General features: G+C 38.0%; 1 protein-coding gene and 2 pseudogenes across 1 annotated transcript in view; 1 reads left to right on the top strand and 2 right to left on the bottom strand.

Annotated features, from left to right (window-relative positions):
- The window catches only part of LOC138306553 (MYCBP-associated protein-like), a 28,409-nt pseudogene extending 24,942 nt beyond the window's left edge, over window positions 1–3,467 (top strand).
- Window positions 1–18,428, bottom strand: part of LOC138306379 (uncharacterized) — a 481,793-nt gene that overhangs the window by 60,750 nt on the left and 402,615 nt on the right. The gene's annotated exons all lie outside the window — the stretch shown is intronic.
- LOC138306396 (MYCBP-associated protein-like) overlaps window positions 1–18,428 on the bottom strand; it is a 453,378-nt pseudogene that overhangs the window by 50,954 nt on the left and 383,996 nt on the right.

Below are 18,428 nucleotides of genomic sequence, written 5' to 3'. Positions count from 1 at the left end.
TTTGGTTATTGTTGAGTCATTTAAAGATTTGAACATATTTGACTCATGTGACCTTGAATATGGGTCAAGGTCATTCCTAGTATCTGACTTTATAGCCCATCCCCTGGACATCTTATATATGAAATATGAAGATCCTAGACCTTACAGAACTTCAGGAGAAAAGTTTTCAAGTTTATTGTTAAAAACAGGACCTTTAAAATTTTACTCTTACGCTTAAGATTATCTGCAAAAAATATTATTGGATGAAATCTGTGAAAAGAACTGTAAGTGAGTTATAAGCATTTTTAAATTTTAAGATATGACGTCATCGCGACCATTTTTTTTTTAATGAAGATGAAAATCATATCAAACATTAGAGAACATTAGAGGGGTCTTTTCTATAGCAATTGCAGACTATATTAGTCATTCAGTTCGACAATATATAATGTTAAACATTTTGGCGGGAATTTAGCAAAGATCAAAGGATTGTTCAAAATGGCATATAGCATTAACCGGAAGTGCTACCGAAAAATAAAAGACACCAAATTCATCAGAATGACATTCGCAAATTAAAAAAAATAAAAATTCGTGAACTTTGACCCCATAGCGAACTTTTTTGTTTGACCAAGGACGTATATAAGAAGGATAAGTCACACTGCGTTTTGGGGAAGTCCAAGGCAGGCGCTTTTGTGTTTGTGCACTGACCGTGACGTTGGACGACGACTGATTTTCCTTTGATATCCGCCGGCGCAGCCTTTGATGTAGCTTGCGGGTGCGATGGTTACCGTCTTACTTTCTGAAGCGGGCCGTCATTTCATGAGCTGTCGATCTTTTTTAACGAAAATTTAAGACATATCCTCTAAATATTCCGTCTTTAAAGCAAGTAATAAACGTCGTGAAATTTAATAAACTTTACAATGGTGTTTCGTTTGACTCGATAAGACAAGTATTTGTTGAGAAAAACGGTTTTTATTCCCTGTTCATAGGCGTCTCGCGTGGAGTTTAGTAATGTAAAGAGACAGTCACGAATCCTTCTCACTTATAAATCCTTGGTTTGACCTTTGACCTAATTGCTGTAATTAAATAAAAGTTAGTCTTTTAAACGATCTACATAAAACATCAAAAATATTTGCTGTATCTTAAACGGTTTTTGAGTTATGGCTGTTTTAAACTTTTTAGGTATGACGTCATGGCGGCCATCTTGGATTTTTAACCTACTTAAAAATGTTGCGGTCACCCCTTCAACTCATGCCATACAATATAACAATAAGGCATTGACATACCTCTTATCATTTTGAACACAAAAAAGTGTAGAATAATAATAATAATAATGCTAATAATAATAATAAAAAACAGAACAAAAACAATAGGTCTTTTCACCGAAATGGTGAAAAGCCCTAATTAAATGTGCAATACAGTGTATATATTCTCTGCAAATGTTATGTTATTATCATCTGCTAATGGTATCGTCATCCCTTAAAAAGAGTTGTCTCCCCATATGCAATGTACATTATGAAATTACAAGAATTATCTCCCTTTGAATATTATCTCCCCTTAGTATCGTATGTCATTATAAAAAGAGTTTCTAATCCATATCTTTAGAGTGAATTTCCCTACTTGATCCATTAATTAATTAATTATTGATTAATTACAGTGATATATGTTGATTATATCTCCTAAATAATAGACTTATACAAAATACAATACTTATCACTTCTGACTGAGTGTGATATCTTGCAACAATATTTATCTCAAATTTTCCTTTTGCCATGAGGCAATAGCAAAGTTTGCTATTCTATGTGCAAATCCTATGTGATCAAAGGACTTCTTCCTCAAAAACAAATACATATTCATTATTGATATCACAGAGTTCGTTTTCGAGAATAATTTTTTTCAAGCAAAATGAAATGTGAAATACCAGAGATAACAATGTTTTTGAGATTTTTTTTTCAATCAAAATTAAATTTGAAATACCTGCTAGAAAATAACTAGAATTAAGACAAAGTTTTAATCCATGATCTTCATTTTTCCAGAGACATCAAAGATGCTCGTTATGGAGGCAAACTAACGAGACCAAGCAGGCCACATCGAAACTTATCACCTCACAGAGACCAGAAATCATCGTTTGCTCCTGCGCCAACGCCTGCCTCTAATATGCGCCTTATAAGAGGTCAGCCAGTACCAACAACACAGGTAAGTAGGTCACTGTGACCTAGATCAGAGATCAGTCAGTACCAATAATACAGGTAAGTTGGTCAATGTGACCTAGATCAGAGATCAGTCAGTACCAATAATACAGGTAAGTTGGTCACTGTGACCTAGATCAGAGATCAGTCAGTACCAATAATACAGGTAAGAAGGTCACTGACTAGATCAGAGATCAGTCAGTACCAATAATACTGGTAAGTAGGTCACTGTGACCTATATCAAAGATCAGTCAGTACCAAGAATGCTGGTAAGTAGGTCACTGTGACCTAGATCAGAGATCAGTCAGTACCAAGAACACTGGTAAGTAGGTCACTGTGACCTAGATCAGAGATCTGTCAGTACCAATGATATTCAGGTAAGTTGGTCTACTGTGTGACCTAGATCAGAGATCAGTCATTACCAATAATACTGGTAAGTAGGTCACTGTGACCTATATCAGAGATCAGCCAGTACCAATAATACTGGTAAGTTGGTCACTGTGACCTAGATCAGAGATCAGTCAGTACCTAATACAGAAGGTCACTGACTAGATCATAGATCAGTCAGTACCAATAATACAGGTAAGTAGGTCACTGTGACCTAGATCAGAGATTAGTCAGTACCAATAATTCAGGTAAGAAGGTCAGACTAGATCAGAGATCAGTCAGTACCAATAATACTGGTAAGTAGGTCACTGTGACCTAGATCAGAGATAAGTCATTACCAATAATATAGGTAAGTAGGTCACTGTGACCTATATCAGAGATCAGTCAGTACCAAGAACACTAGGTCATTGACCTATATCAGAGATCAGTCAGTACCAAGAACACTGGTAAGTAGGTCACTGTGACCTAGATCAGAGATCAGTCAGTACCAAGAACACTGGTAAATAGGTCACTGTGACCTATATCAGAGATCAGTCAGTACCATTGCTACATGCTTTTCAGATAAAATGATGTCACAATGGATACCTATAGGGAATAACTTAATGATAAACAACAATGGAATATATTGGTTATGATTGAGTGAATGGAGAATCTTTGAGAAGTTATGCCATTTTGTGCATGTGACTGCGTATATAAGGTCATTATGGAACAGTAGCTTTATTGTAATTGTTGATCTGGTTGGACACAGATCTTCTTCTAAATTCTGATCATCACTTATGTTCCTTTTGACAGTCAATGACGCACGAAACTACAGTGCCTAAACAGGAAGTACAGCGCCCTCTGGAGGGAGATGAAGGTGGAATATCTGGGGCCTCCCTAAACTGGGTCGGGACATCCCAAAAGCAAACCTGGAGTGTAAGTTGTTGCTTTTGATCTTGGACTTGTTCACGTGTACTGTGTATCATTGTATGATTATTTATCTGTTCCATTGTAAGGATGGGGTAGGGGAGCGAATGGAACTTCGTGAGATTTTGTAATTTTGGCAAATATTGCAAACATGTACTTCATTTCAAATCACACTTATATATATCATGATATTTAGTTTGTTAAATTTTGTCTTTGAAATAATTGGGTGAAACAATGGTCAGACCTGAATGAAGTGAAAAAAAAATATTATGGAGCAAAATGGATGTCCATGGAATTTCATTGAATTTTGTTAAAAGATTTCACCAAATGTTGTTAACAATATATTCAGATCCATAATATCTGTTATTTGATATGAAAGTAATGGATATTGAAATAATTGCCTGGCATGCTATCCTGCAGCATGTTTGTTTGTTTTGTATTTTTTTTTTATCTTTTTGTCTCCCTTGCAGATGAACTCTTCTTTAGTAAGAGGAGATCCAGAAAACTTTCTTAGTTCACAAAATCCAAATGCAATGAACACACCCCGTATATTGGAGTTGGATATAAACAGGATGCTGATTGGTCAAAACACTATCAGGTTTGTAACATTTAGTTTGATTGGATGGTTAATGTATCATCATATTCATAATGTTTTATTTGATTTGGCAATGCAGCTATTTGAGTTTTTTGTAATAATGTTTGTGACTAACTTTGCAATAATGTTTGTGACTAAGCTATCAAATCTATAACACTTTTGTAGTTAAAAGTTATAGTCAATAAAAATGATTTATTGTGTTAAATATCTTATAGTGTATGTAAAAATTGAATAGGTTATAGATTAAGGTACACTGCCTCTTTTGATTTCCAGTTCTAAGATCACACAACCTGGTATGACAGAAGACCGACTCGTGAACGCCTCACAAAACAACCTTCGATCTTACGTAACTGTTAACAGACCAACAGCTCAGCCAGTAAATGCACGGCCACGGTCTTTTGCCAGTAAGTCACTCTTTAATTAGAACAGGTGTTTACATTTATCATAATTAAGGTAATAGCAAAATCAAGAAAGATAACGACATAATTAGGGGAGGTAATGTCATAGTCAGGGGAGATAATGTGTTTTAGTCAAGGGAGGTAATGTCATAGTCAGGTCAGTGTCAGGGGAGGTAATGTCAGTGTCAGGGGAGATAATGTCAATGTCAGGGAGATAATGTCATAGTCAGGGGAGATAATGTGTTATAGTCAGGGGAGGTAATGTCAGTGTCAGGGGAGGTAATGTGTTATAGTCAGGGGAGGTAATGTGTTATAGTCAGGGGAGGTAATGTGTTATAGTCAGGGGAGGTAATGTCATAGTCAGGGGAGGTAATGTGTTATAGTCAGGGGAGGTAATGTCAGTGTCAGGGGAGGTAATGTGTTATAGTCAGGGGAGATAATGTCATAGTCAGGGAAGGTAATGTGTTATAGTCAGGGGAGGTAATGTGTTATAGTCAGGGGAGGTAATGTGTTAGTGTCAGGGGAGGTAATGTGTTATAGTAAGGGGAGATAATGTGTTATAGTCAGGGGACGTAATGTCATAGTAAGGGGAGATAATGTTATAGTCAGGGGAGATAATGTCATAGTCAGGGAGAGATAATTTCATCGTCAAGGGAGGTAATGTCATAGTAAGGGGAGATGATGTCAAAGTCAGGGGCGATAATAATTATTAAGGCAAGGGATTTAATGTCAAAATCAGGGGAGGTAATGTCCTAGTCATGGGAGGTAATGTCATAGTCAGGGAAGGTAATGTCTTAGTCAGGGAAAGTTATGTCTTAGTCAGGGAGTAATGTCTAAGTCAGAGGAGGTAATGTGTTTATAGTCAGAGGATGTAATATAATAGTCAGGGGAGATAATGTCATAGTCAGGGAGATAATTCATAGTCAGGGGAGGTAATATCTAGTCAGGGAGGTAATGTCATAGTCAGGGGAGATAATTATCATAGTCAGGGGAGGTAATGTCATAGTCAGGGGAGATAATGTCATAGTCAGGGGAGGTAATGTCATAGTCAGGGGAGATAATGTCACAGTCAGGAAAGGTAATGTCATAATCAGGGGAGGTAATGTCATAGTCAGGGGAGGTAATGTGTTATAATCAGGGGAGGTAATGTGTTATAGTCAGGGGAAGTAATGTGTTATAGTCAGGGGAAGTAATGCCAAAGTCAAGAGAGGTAATGTGTTATAGTCTGGGGAGGTAATGTCATAGACAGGACAGGTAATGTAATAGTCAGGGGAGGTAATGTCATAGTCAAGGGAGGTAATGTCATAGTCAAGGGAGGTAATGTTGTATAGTCAGGGGAGGTATTGTCATAGTTAAGGGAGGTTATGTCATAGTTAAGGGAGAGGTAATGTCATAGTAAGGGGTGGTAATGTCTTAGTCAGGGAAAGTTATGTCATAGTCAGGGGAGACAATATCATAGTCAGGGGAGTTATGTCATAGTCAAGGGAGGTAATGTCATAGTCAGGGGAGGTAATGTGTTATAATCAGGGGAGGTAATGTGTTATAGTCAGGGGAAGTAATGTGTTATAGTCAGGGGAAGTAATGCCAAAGTCAGGAGAGGTAATGTGTTATAGTCTGGGGAGGTAATGTCATAGACAGGACAGGTAATGTAATAGTCAGGGGAGGTAATGTCATAGTCAAGGGAGGTAATGGCATAGTCAGGGGAGGTATTGTCATAGTTAAGGGAGGTTATGTCATAGTTAAGGGAGGTAATGTCATAGTAAGGGGTGGTAATGTCTTAGTCAGGGAAAGTTATGTCATAGTCAGGGGAGAAAATATCATAGTCAGGGGAGGTTATGTCATAGTCAGGGGAGATAATGTCATAGTCAGGGAAGGTAATGTCTTAGTCAGGGGAGGTAATGTCATAGTCAGGGGAGGTAATGTCATAGTCAGGGGAGATAATGTCATAGTCAGGGGAGGTAATGTCATAGTCAGGGGAGATAATGTCATAGTCAGGGGAGGTAATGTTATAGTCAGGGGAGGTAATGTCATAGTCAGGGGAGTAAATGTATAGTTAGGGAGAGGTAAAGTGTTTATAGTCAGGGGAGGTAATGTCAGCTAGTCAGGGGAGGTAATTGTCATAGTCAGGAGAGGTAATGTCATAGTCAGGGGAGGTAATGTTCATAGTCAGGGGAGGTAATGTCATAGTCAGGAGAGGTAATGTCATAGTCAGGGAGGTAATGTTTAGTCAGGGAGGTAATGTCATAGTTAGGGGAGGTAATGTCATAGTCAGGAGAGGTAATGTCATAGTCAGGGGAGGTAATGTCATAGTCAGGGGAGGTAATGTCATAGTCAGGGGAGGTAATGTCATAGTCAGGGAGGTAATGTCATAGTCAAGGGAGATATGTCATAGTCAGGGGAGGTAATGTCATAGTCAGGGGAGGTTATGTCATAGTCAGGGGAGGTAATGTGTTATAGTCAGGGGAGGTAATGTCATAGTCAGGGGAGGTAATGTCATAGTCAGGGAGGTAATGTCATAGTCAGGGGAGGTAATGTCATAGTCAGGGAGGTAATGTCATAGTCAGGGGAGGTAATGTCATAGTCAGGGAGATAATGTATAGTCAGGGGAGGTAATGTCATAGTCAGGGAGTAATGTCATAGTTAGGAGAGGTAATGTCATAGTCAGGGAAGGTAATGTCATAGTTAGGGAGGTAATGTCTTAGTCAGGGAGGTAATGTCATAGTCAGGGGAGGTAATGTCATAGTCAGGGGAGGTAATGTGTTATAGTCAGGGAGGTAATGTCATAGTCAGGGGAGGTAATGTCATAGTCAGGGAGGTAATGTGTTATAGTCAGGGGAGGTAATGTCATAGTCAGGGGAGGTAATTCATATAGTCAGGGGAGGTAATGTTATAGTCAGGGGAGGTAATGTCATAGTCAGGGGAGGTAATATCATAGTCAGGGGAGGTAATGTGTTACAGTCAGGGGAGGTAATGTCATAGTCAGGTGAGGTAATGTCATAGTCAGGGGAGGTAATGTCATAGTCAAGGGAGGTTATGTCATAGTCAGGGGAGGTAATGTCATAGTCAGGGGAGGTTATGTCATAGTCAGGGGAGATAATGTCATAGTCAGGGAGGGTTATGTTCATAGTCAAGGAGGTAATGTGTTATAGTCAGGGGAGGTAATGTCATAGTCAAGGGAGGTAATGTCATAGAAAGGGAGGTAATGTCATAGTCAGGTGAGGTAATTTCATAGTCTAGGGGAGTTATGTCATAGTCAGGGGAGTTAATGTCATAGTCAGGGGAGATAATGTCATAGTTTGGGGAGATAATGTCATAGTTTGGGGAGATTATGTCATAACTTAGGGGAGGTAATGTTATAGTCAGGGGAGGTTATGTCATAGTCAGGGAGGTAATGTGTTACAGTCAGGGGTGGTAATGTTATAATCAGGGGAGATATTGTCATAGTCAGGGGAGATAATGTCATAGTCAGGGGAGATAATGTCACAGTCAGGGGAGATAATGTCACAGTCAGGGGGGGGGGGGTAATGTCATAATCAGGGAGATGTATGTCATAGTATGGAAGGTAATGTCATAGTCAGGGAGGATAATGTCATAGTAGAGGGAAGTAATGTCATAATAAGGGGAGATAATGTCATAGTCAGCGGAAGTAATGTGAAGGTAGGTTTGAAGGTAATGTCAGGAGGTAGTCAGGGGAGATTGTGTCATAACTAATAGGGGAGATTATGGATAACTTAGGGGAGGTAATGTTATAGTCAGGGGAGGTAATGTCAGTCAGGGAGGTAATGTTACAGTCAGGGATGGTAATGTTATAAAGTCAGGGGAGATAATGTCATAGTCAGGGGGGTATGTCATAGTCAGGGGAGGTTATGTCATAACTTAGGGGAGATTATGTCATAACTTAGGGGAGGTAGTGTTATAGTCAAGGGAGATAATGTCATAGTCAGGAGAGGTAAGGTCACAGTCGGGGGGGGGGGGGGGTGATGTCATAATCAGGGGAGATAATGTCATAGAAATGGAAGGTAATGTCATAGTAAGGGGAAGTTATGTCATAGTCAGGGGGATAATGTCATAGTCAGGGGAGGTAAGGTCATAGTAGAGGGAAGTTATGTCATAATAAGGAGAGATAATGTCATAGTCAGCGGAAGTAATGTCATAGTCTTTGAAGGTAATGTAATAGTCAGGAGAAGTAATTTTATAGTCAGGGGAGATAATCTCAAAATGAGGGAAGATAATGTCATAGTCATGAAAGGTAATGACATAGTCAGTGTTGCTTCAATATTATAGCTCAGAAGACTTTAGACAGAAAATGGTGTCGTCTTTAGAGCTACAATTGGCGTCTATTACTGCTAATGGAGCAAAGTAATGGTTATTCAAACCATTATTAAAACGGTTGTTAGCATTTTATCATACTTGTTTTATATTTCTTATCTACTAGTTATCTACTAGGGAATAAAACTGAACAAAATATAAAATAACAAACTTTCTGCGAGGTCTTTTTGAAGGGAATATATGGGAAGTCTACAAATTGTGATTTTCACGTCTTGTGAGTGGGACGATATTAAAAATGGTAGTTATGTTTGTTTTGGACAAAAATAGTATATAAATGCATGTATATGCATTAAATAATCGGAAACCTACAAAAAAGTATCGAAAATTGTGCTTGAGTGATTTTCTTAGGCATTGCTCCCCTAGGACACATAGGCACCATTTAGTACCCGGCTGAAAGGTATAGTAGGTCAGGTACATATATTCGTTCTAAGTCAGGGGAGGTAATGTCATAGCCAGGGATGTTGTAGTCAGGGGAGATAATATTGCTTGTGAAGGAAAAATAAACACATGAATCATTTGTACAATAACTCACTCTATTGTTTAGGTTCTGCCACTAAGGAATACGTTCCACCATCGTCCCCTGTCAGCCAGAACACAAAACGAGTGAGGATGTCAGATGGCGACATGTCAAGGATGGACATGTCTCGTAATATGACCAACACACCCCCACTGCCACCTATAGGTAGCGCCACCTCCCGGGATATTCCAGGCGGTAGGTACCTGTCACATGCCCTTCATATAATTAACAAAAAAATAATTGTAGTATTGGTGAATGGTGCATAATTATATAGAAAATACACGGTTAGTATCATACAATACAAAATTTAATTAAGTGCGAGACGTATAGAAACCATGATGTTGAGTACCAAAATAAACCTTGTAATGTAAGATACAAACCATTTATTATACTTATCCTGGCACCAATTACTTATAATTGGCACTACTTTTTATGTAGGAAAATATTCATTAACTAAATCAGAATGAGAGTGTACTCCTTTTTACTGCTGTGAAAAATATATAGCACCTTCGCAAACAGCTCCAGTAATCCTGTTTTTAAATTTCATCAGAGTGTAAAAGCACTGAATGGAAATACTCAGAAAACAACTATAACCAAATAAATAATCATGTACAATACATAGATTTGTCACGATCCAAGATAAATGACGTCATTCCAATGAAAGGTTAAGGTTTGGGGTCAATTTAGAAAAGGTTCTGTCAGATTTGGAACAAATTCAATTGGTTTTATTGACATTTGGTATTGACACAGAAACCATAAGTTTATCTGGCTGTAGTTACATTGTGCAGTAATTGTAGATTAGATATATATATATATATTTAAATAACAAAGTTTGCCAATCTATGGTTAAATCTTGTATATAACTAATTATATATGTCGAGTTAAACTCAATAATTGGAAGTTGGCCCTGACCAAACTTCAAGCATCTGGGTACACTTATTTGGATTTCCGGTATCATTTGAATTTTTACAATAACCTAGGATACCCTGACATCACGTGATCTTACTGTAAACAAAACAAAATCAGTTCAATCACTCTCCTCTCAAATCATCATTTTGGACACTTAGCGTTACTGAACTAGTCTAGCCTTAATGCTAATTTGGAATGAAATGAGAAAAGTGACGTTTTCATGTGAAATTTAATTTGAAATGGTATTTTTACATACCGTATTCGCAATATTCGTTGTAATAAGCGTCCAGGGCACTAAAAATATTAAAAATAATTGGGGCGCTTATCAGGGTATCAAAATTTAAGTTCGGTATAAAAAAATCTGTAAAAAAAATCGCCATATTATTACACTTTCGGTACTCATGACACATTAATCTTTCAAAGTAAAAATGTGTTTTTTCCTCTGAGATACTTTATTACGTCATGATTTACATAAGAAACACTCGCAAGTTCATGTAATATGGGATACAATGACGATGCTATAAGCATCACAAACATGTAAAACATCATTAAATCCATGAGATGGGGCTTCTAAATAGCTTCAATACTTTTCCTGAAGATGGAGGGGGCGCTAACTACGGCCAATACAGTATTTTATCTGCACCTTTTTTCTTAAAAGGGATGCTTTCGTGTGGATGAAAAGCGGTATATGCATTGATTTTATATGTGTAATAATGGCTGTTTAATTTACTTTCAGAACCCCCTCGTAGTCCCCCAGGCTCTTCCATGCGTCTGTCACCTCCCCACGTACAGGAAGTGATATCACCTTTGAAATGATTGTTGATCATGCTGCACGTTCTTCCAGATGTGAAATTTCTCCCTCAAGATATGATAGTTCTCCATCCAGATGTGACATATTTCTCCATCAAGATGTGAAATTTCTCCGTCAAGATATGATAGTTCTCCATTTAGATGTGATAGTTCTCCATCCAGATGTGATAGTTCTCCATCCAGATGTGATAGTTCTCCGTCCAGATGTGATTGTTCTCCGTCCATATATGAAACCAGTGTACCATTGTCATAGACTTTAGTCCAATGATTGTAACATTGTAGACTCAAAAAATATTTTATCACTGGCCTTAAAATTTCAGTACTTTCAGTACTTTGATTTTATACCCGTACCTATGGAAACCATATTAACAATATCAGTATAAGTCTGACACTTTTACGACATTGTGTAGGTACACGTGTGCCAAGCACGAGGCGTGACTGCATACTGCCTGGTGATTGGTTAATTTGGCTACATCCGACCCCAATAACCCCAATTACGACCTGTGATTTTTCTGTGATTTTCTTGTGAATCATTGGGATATGAAATACGGCAGTGATTCTTGATTAACGTTTGAACTTTAATTAACAAATAAATAATTAATGATAATTTAATTTCAATAGGAGATAATTTATGTTTTCTTTTCTCTTTGTCTATACTAATTAGGTATTGAGAAATTAATGTCTTATTATCAGTTAATCATGAATAATTATAATTACAATCTGTGCTATAATGTAGAGTTATTTTCACTAGCATTATTTGTAGTTATTTCCCCTGAGTAGTGATCTCCCCTTCTCCAGAATTATCAGTGTCAGAATTAAGATATAAATTAAAAATTGAAATTGAAATTAAAGAGTATAAATATATGTCTAAATGTCAGATATTTTTGTGTAATATCTGGTCAAGCTATCTTTTATGTTCATAACAATTAAAGTTGTATTTTTGACTTATGTTTTAATTATCAGACTTCAATTATGCTAATCGAACAATTCTAGCCTCTGTTCTGTTATTTGTGTTTATTTAATTGATAAGTGCTAAGTCTTAAAACAGAGACTTATCTTGTTTTATTTTATTGTTCTACGTATCATGTTTTAACTTTCAAACCATGATGGAGTATCGATATGAGTGCTTAAATTCCAAACAATCTTCCTATTCACAATGATCTATTGTTTTTCTTGAATTTTCAAATTTTTACATCTGTGAGATAAAATCCGATCTTAATATATACATTTATACCTTGTTTTTCAGCAACATAACAACAATTTTAGTCAGAATCACAAAATTAAGTTTGCATGGCCTTGTATTTATACGTAGAGGTAAACACCTTTATATAGACTGTGGTGTATATTGAATAGACTTGACATGTAGACTATCTCTTGACTTAACTGTGATAGACCAATATGGTCTGTATATTTTTGTAAATAAACACGACTATCTCATATACAACAAAACTGTGTTGTTATATTTATCATAAAAGCAATAAAATCTTCTTCTTTTTTTTCACTGGGAGTTTGATGTATTCTGTATTTGCATGGCACGGAGTTATCTGCCCTTGTGGGATAGGTATTGATTGTGACGTCGTGTGTTTAGGAGCGTAACGTCATTCTTTTCGTAGAAAACAATGTGAATTGCGCACACAAAATAATGACGTAACAATGGATACCTATCCGTAAGGGAGCTAACTCTGTAATATGCAAACACAGAATTTCTGTGTAGCCAGTAATTTTGGAGGGTTGATATTTTCATGGAACATTTCTATACACAAAAAAAAAAAAATGATCCGCGAACAATTGAAGTTTGATGAATTTAATGTATACATGTATATCCAATATCGCGAAATTTCATAAACGATATAATGTTAATTATCTCGTTTTTACTTCACATTTCGGCAATGTTGAAGCATGAGAAAAGTCGGCTATAGGTCCCTATGCTAGCGTGCTTCATGTGGATTTATTTGCATATAATGTGTTAATTCTTAAAACTTTGATTGCAACCAAAGTACATCTGTGCTGTGAAAACGTCACGCTCTGGTGACTTTCAAATCGACCAATCAATCCAAATTTCTTGTCTTGGACGAAATAGTTTGGATGAGCTATCATAATTTACTTTCATGTACGGAAGCGTATTAGGCTCACGTACGAAAATATTTTTTAGGATAGCGAAAAATGTTTTATTTGGCGGCCGCCAGATAAATTAAGTGGCGGCCGCCAGATAATTATTTGGCAGCCGCCATATAATTATATGGCGGCCGGCCGCCAAATAAAACATTTTCGTTATCCTGAAAAATATTGTCGTACATGAGCCTAATACGCTTCCGTAGTCATGCAAGTAGATATTTGGATGAGCATAATATAGATACATATCGTTTTCAGCTGATGAAGCTTAACAGTGACTAACGTACAGTGAATATAAAGGTCATCAGGATGTGACCCCGAATGGAATGTTGTTATATCCTGTATGAAACGAAGCGGAATTGGACCTATATTTCATCTTATGAATGTATTGTATATGAATTGTATATGAATTGTACACGAATTGCCTTATAGGCCGTAATTTGTTAGATGGTGGACTATTCAAATCACCTTTCTTCTTCTGTTGTGTAACAAACAACAGTGCTTATATGTATTGCATCTTCCAAAATATCTAATAATTAAAGACGCTGAACAAACAAACTAGTATTTTTCTTCAGTTACAAAAGTTACTTACTCACTGTATGCATGGTAATTAATGACACCGGAACTAGGTACCCCCTGAAGCGAGAGTGAGAAAATCAGGATTTGAATAGAGCCAAGATTGTCGCTATTATCTGCATTTTGAGATGTTTTTGGATACTGACGTTTGATGAACGTGTTTCCAAATATGTCAGCCACACAATGATATATAAATAGTTTTCGAGAAGTGTCGCAAAAAAACTTGACAGATGTTAACATGCCACCACACCAAGGGAGGTACCGATGTAAATCGCCTGTCGTTAGAACAGATGCTGGAAAAAACTTTCCATCGCCCATAAATACATAATTTAGTACTACTCTATTAAGATATATAAGGATAGATTCACAAGAAAAATACTTCTCAGCCGTCTCATTATGCCAAAAGGCTCGTCCAAATCGCAAGGAGGTGTACGGCTCATAGCAAATGTAAAGGTAGTGGGCTGCAAAACATATTATAATATGTTGACTTGTTTATTATGTATGGGCTGCTTTGGTGGATAATGTTATGATTAAGTAATTCCCCGTATATTGATAAGTCAATTGTGTAAATGAGACAATACGTGAAAACAGTATACATGCATAATGGTGCAAAAGTTTTGCCACTTCGGTGGTAGCTAATCCGGTGTACGATTACACACACTGGTTACACGTAGTGATCTGACGGAATTTCCAGTTTACTTCAATGAGATAACACTACAAAAGTTGAACGAGTTTTTAATATTACGCAACATAAGCATTATGTGATATGATACATTGTAGCCCGAGATACTCTGGCCCTGACACCAGACTTAGACATTATGACAGATAGATGTCTGGTGAGGGCCAGAGCGCAGTGCTATATCAAAACATGGAATAAGCTGACACAGTTTGGTATCGGCCCAGGCCATCTCCGATTGAGACTGCTTACAAAACATTACCACCGAGAAGCGTCACTTAACTTGGTCTTTTCAACAAATGAATAATTTATCTACCCATATCAAGGACGTAGATAAATCCTTGACCCAGATATAGCAATCTGTCGAGATTAGAGGCGATTTGTATTCTATGAGAAAATGGCGACGACGAGGAGGATAATTTAAAGTTGCGTAAAGGAAACTATTGTATTGACATAATATAAAATGCATGCATGATAAAATGGATTGCTGTGGGTAGATAAATCATTCATTTGTTGAAAAGCACCTTAGCACTGATAACTCATAGTAGAAATAATCAGTACCGTCCAATTGCTTGTGTGTTATATATGGAGACAGATTAATATAAGTACATTGTACTTGTTTCTGAATCCAGCCTTTCTTGTATTTTGTATCCTTTTTGAATAGGATATTGTTTAAACTAAACATTAATGATACCTATCGATTTGGTTTAACCAGAAAAAGCTATAAGTAGTATATTAGTACATCCTATGCCCCCTTTTTTAATCCCACGGTAGTATTAATGACGCAACAAAGAGTGATGCAAGAAGATTAAGGTACGAGGTCATCAAGTGGGGCCCATTCCAATTGGAAACGATTAGAACTACATGTATAGACAAGAAACTGTAGGACACAACAGAACTTATATGATGCAATAAAACTACTCTCTGAAGAGTGTAGTTCTCGAAATAAAACCGATAACAGTTGTCAAGCAAATTTAAACATAGGAATCTAAAACACACAGTGGACACAACCATAACAAATCTGCTACTTGTGAGGGATTGTCGTCGTCCGATATTGAGATCGACAGATAATAAGTGTAGTATGTAATTGGGTAATGGGAAATCGATGGTTTAATCGAACACGTCTTAACGCATGGGCGATTTGAGAGAGATAGATTGAAAAATGTTGTTTACGTGTATACGTGAGTATACATACGACGAAAATCGAGAGTTAAAAAACAAGAAGATGCCTAACCTTACGCATAACGAAAACAGTAACATTCCTTCAAGGCCGGGTTGGATAATAAAGGTATGTATCTATTAAAAAAAATCAGGTTTTTAAAATTAATGTGTTGTAAAAAAATAATGTTTCGTATTTATTCGTTTAAATGGATGCGTAAACAGACCCTCCCCGATCTAATCATTGCATTAGTTACGTCAGGTATCTATCTGTTAACAGATTTGGCTGTGATAGGAAGAGATTGAACGTCAAAGTGGGGGATAATATGGATGTGGGGGTGGAGGGGCAAAGGTCCTGTCATATATTTAGGTAACCCCCGCTTCCACCACCATACAGAGGAGGATTAATATCAACCTTTCAAACTCTCCAACTCCCAACCAAATTAATATATGCTTTATGTTTAGTTTTTCATATATCACTAAATTTAATCCAGTACACATTTAAGACAGTGGGTCGCTAAACAGCGAAATTAACGAATACGCAAATTTGGCCGAATTAGCGTGTGATGCGTCGAAGGCGCGAGATTTTGGTGTTTTATTAGGGTCTGACGGTGACCCCCGGGATTAGTTTTTATGTATTTTGATGATTTTTGCAATCGCCCCGACAGCGCGAGATTTTGGTGTTTGGGGGGTCCGGGGGTCTACCCCGGGGAAAAAATTACGATTTAGAATGGCTTAGATGATTTTTCACGATGCATTTTGATGAATTTGCGAGCGCCCAAAGGCGTGAGAATTTGGTGTTAGGGGGGTCCGGGGGTCTCCCTCGGGAAAAAAAATTACGATTTAGAATGGCTAAGATGAGTTTTACGATGCATTTTGATGAATTTGCGAGCGCCCAAAGGCGTGAAAATTTGGTGTTAGGGGGGTCCGGGGGTCTCCCCCGGGAAAAAATTACGATTAAGAATGGCTGAGATGAGTTTTACGATGCATTTCGATGAATTTGCGAGCGCCCAAAGGCGTGAGAATTTGGTGTTAAGGGGGTTCGGGGGTCTCCCCCGGGAAAAAAAATTACGATTTAGAATGGCTTAGATGATTTTTACGATGCATTTTAATGAATTTGCGAGCGCCCAAAGGCGCGAGAATTTGGTGTTAGTGGGGTCCGGGGGTCTCCCCCGGGGAAAAAAATTACGATTTAGAATGGCTGAGATGAGTTTTACGATAAAGTTTAATGATTATAAAGCGTTCTTAACATGGTAATTTTTCGATTTAAAGCTACCTGCATTTAGAAATGATAATTGTGTCGTCATAACATTATGCAACCCTACTCGATCTGAATATACCGGCTTCACACCATCGGCACATTGTTGTGTAACATAAAAAAAATGAATTAATTGTCTCGCTAAGACATATAAACAAATTGATCTTTTAAGAGACATTTTTTTAAATAGCACATAGAATCCTTGATGGACATTTTAGTCTAGTTTGTGTGTATTGAATTTTCACTATTTAAGGTTTGACATTATGTGCTTGAACGTTTTAGGAAATGCGCCGCGCAGCGGAAAATTTTCTAGAATGAAGTACGAAAAATATGTGTAGGAGGACCCTTTTTTCTTTCAAATAAGCGTTTTTAGAAAATTTCAGTCGGCGAAAATGGGGGGGGGGGGGGGGGAGTGGGGGGGGGGGCAAAAAAGACATGTTTGCCCCCCCGTCCTGGGGAACGGGGGGGGGGGCAGTCGCCCCCCCTGCCCCCCCCCCCCCCCCCCCGCTTCCTACGCCCCTGGTTAAGTATGGAGCAATGGAAGAAAATAGAGAGCCTGCGAGACGAAATAGCAGCGGAGGTTGCTGCCGTGTCTGATGTGGAATGCGAAAGGAAGAAATCGTGGCGGATAACGGGAAATCGTTTTGTGAGCGTGTCTCGCTTCCGTAGCAAGTACGGAAATACTTTCCTTACCGTGGTGGACATCAGGGTATACTTTATGGGGAACACGGAGGAACCGATTAATCCTACAAGATACGGTATGTGTTTGAAACCGGTTGAATGGGAGACATTAGCCAATCACATGTCGGCGATAGACAAGGACATATAGATACGGTGCCTGTGGAAGTGATGAAGGAATGTGTGGCGTTCACGGTGCAAAAGTCAGTGACGTCACTATCTCGGGTCAATTGTCACGGGTGCCGAGCAGACCACCCCAGTCAGAAACAGCATATGGTAAACGGCTGTTTGAGCGAGTGGGGTGATCAGTTAGAGGAGTACTTTGTACAAGCGAAGGAGAGCCTGTCGTGGAGAGATGTATTGTCCTTGTACATGCGTACAGTGGATGACGAGGATGCCAAAGGGGATCCATTCAAATTATACAAAGAAGTGGTCGAGCAAGCCGATGTGTTGGCCCTCGCTAAAGCGAGACAATGGAAGCACGTTAAGGACGACTAACCAATTGTGTTGAGTACACGAGACCAAATATGAACTGTGTGTAAAAGTAATATATATATATAATTCGTCTGTATTTGTTGTTAATATACAAAATGTATTTTGTAATAAAATAATAATAAGAACAGATTTTGTGTGATTTTTTTTCATTTCCAGAATGTGCAAGAAAATATGGAATACAGAAAAATATCGTTAACTGCACGGTCAGTGACGAATAATCGCATCGCAGAGATATTTCTGACTCGTAGCATTAAAAATACGAGACAATAGGCTCCACACAATTTCGAATCGTAGTTCTGCAGGGCAATTGAAGGAATGCAATTTATGTTTTTAGAGTAAAGCTTAACGAAATTATGCACCGATAATGGAATGTGGTGGGCTAAAGAGTCGAATATCTCTGCGTCGCGATTTCCATAGAAACGAACGGCTATCCAATGACCCGTCTCGTGTCGTGGCATC

Source organism: Argopecten irradians, chromosome 13 (assembly GCF_041381155.1).
Source record: "Argopecten irradians isolate NY chromosome 13, Ai_NY, whole genome shotgun sequence".
Lineage (NCBI taxonomy): Eukaryota > Metazoa > Mollusca > Bivalvia > Pectinida > Pectinidae > Argopecten > Argopecten irradians.
Note: the sequence above shows the minus strand (reverse complement) of the source record. Positions and strands in the feature narration are given on the sequence as shown.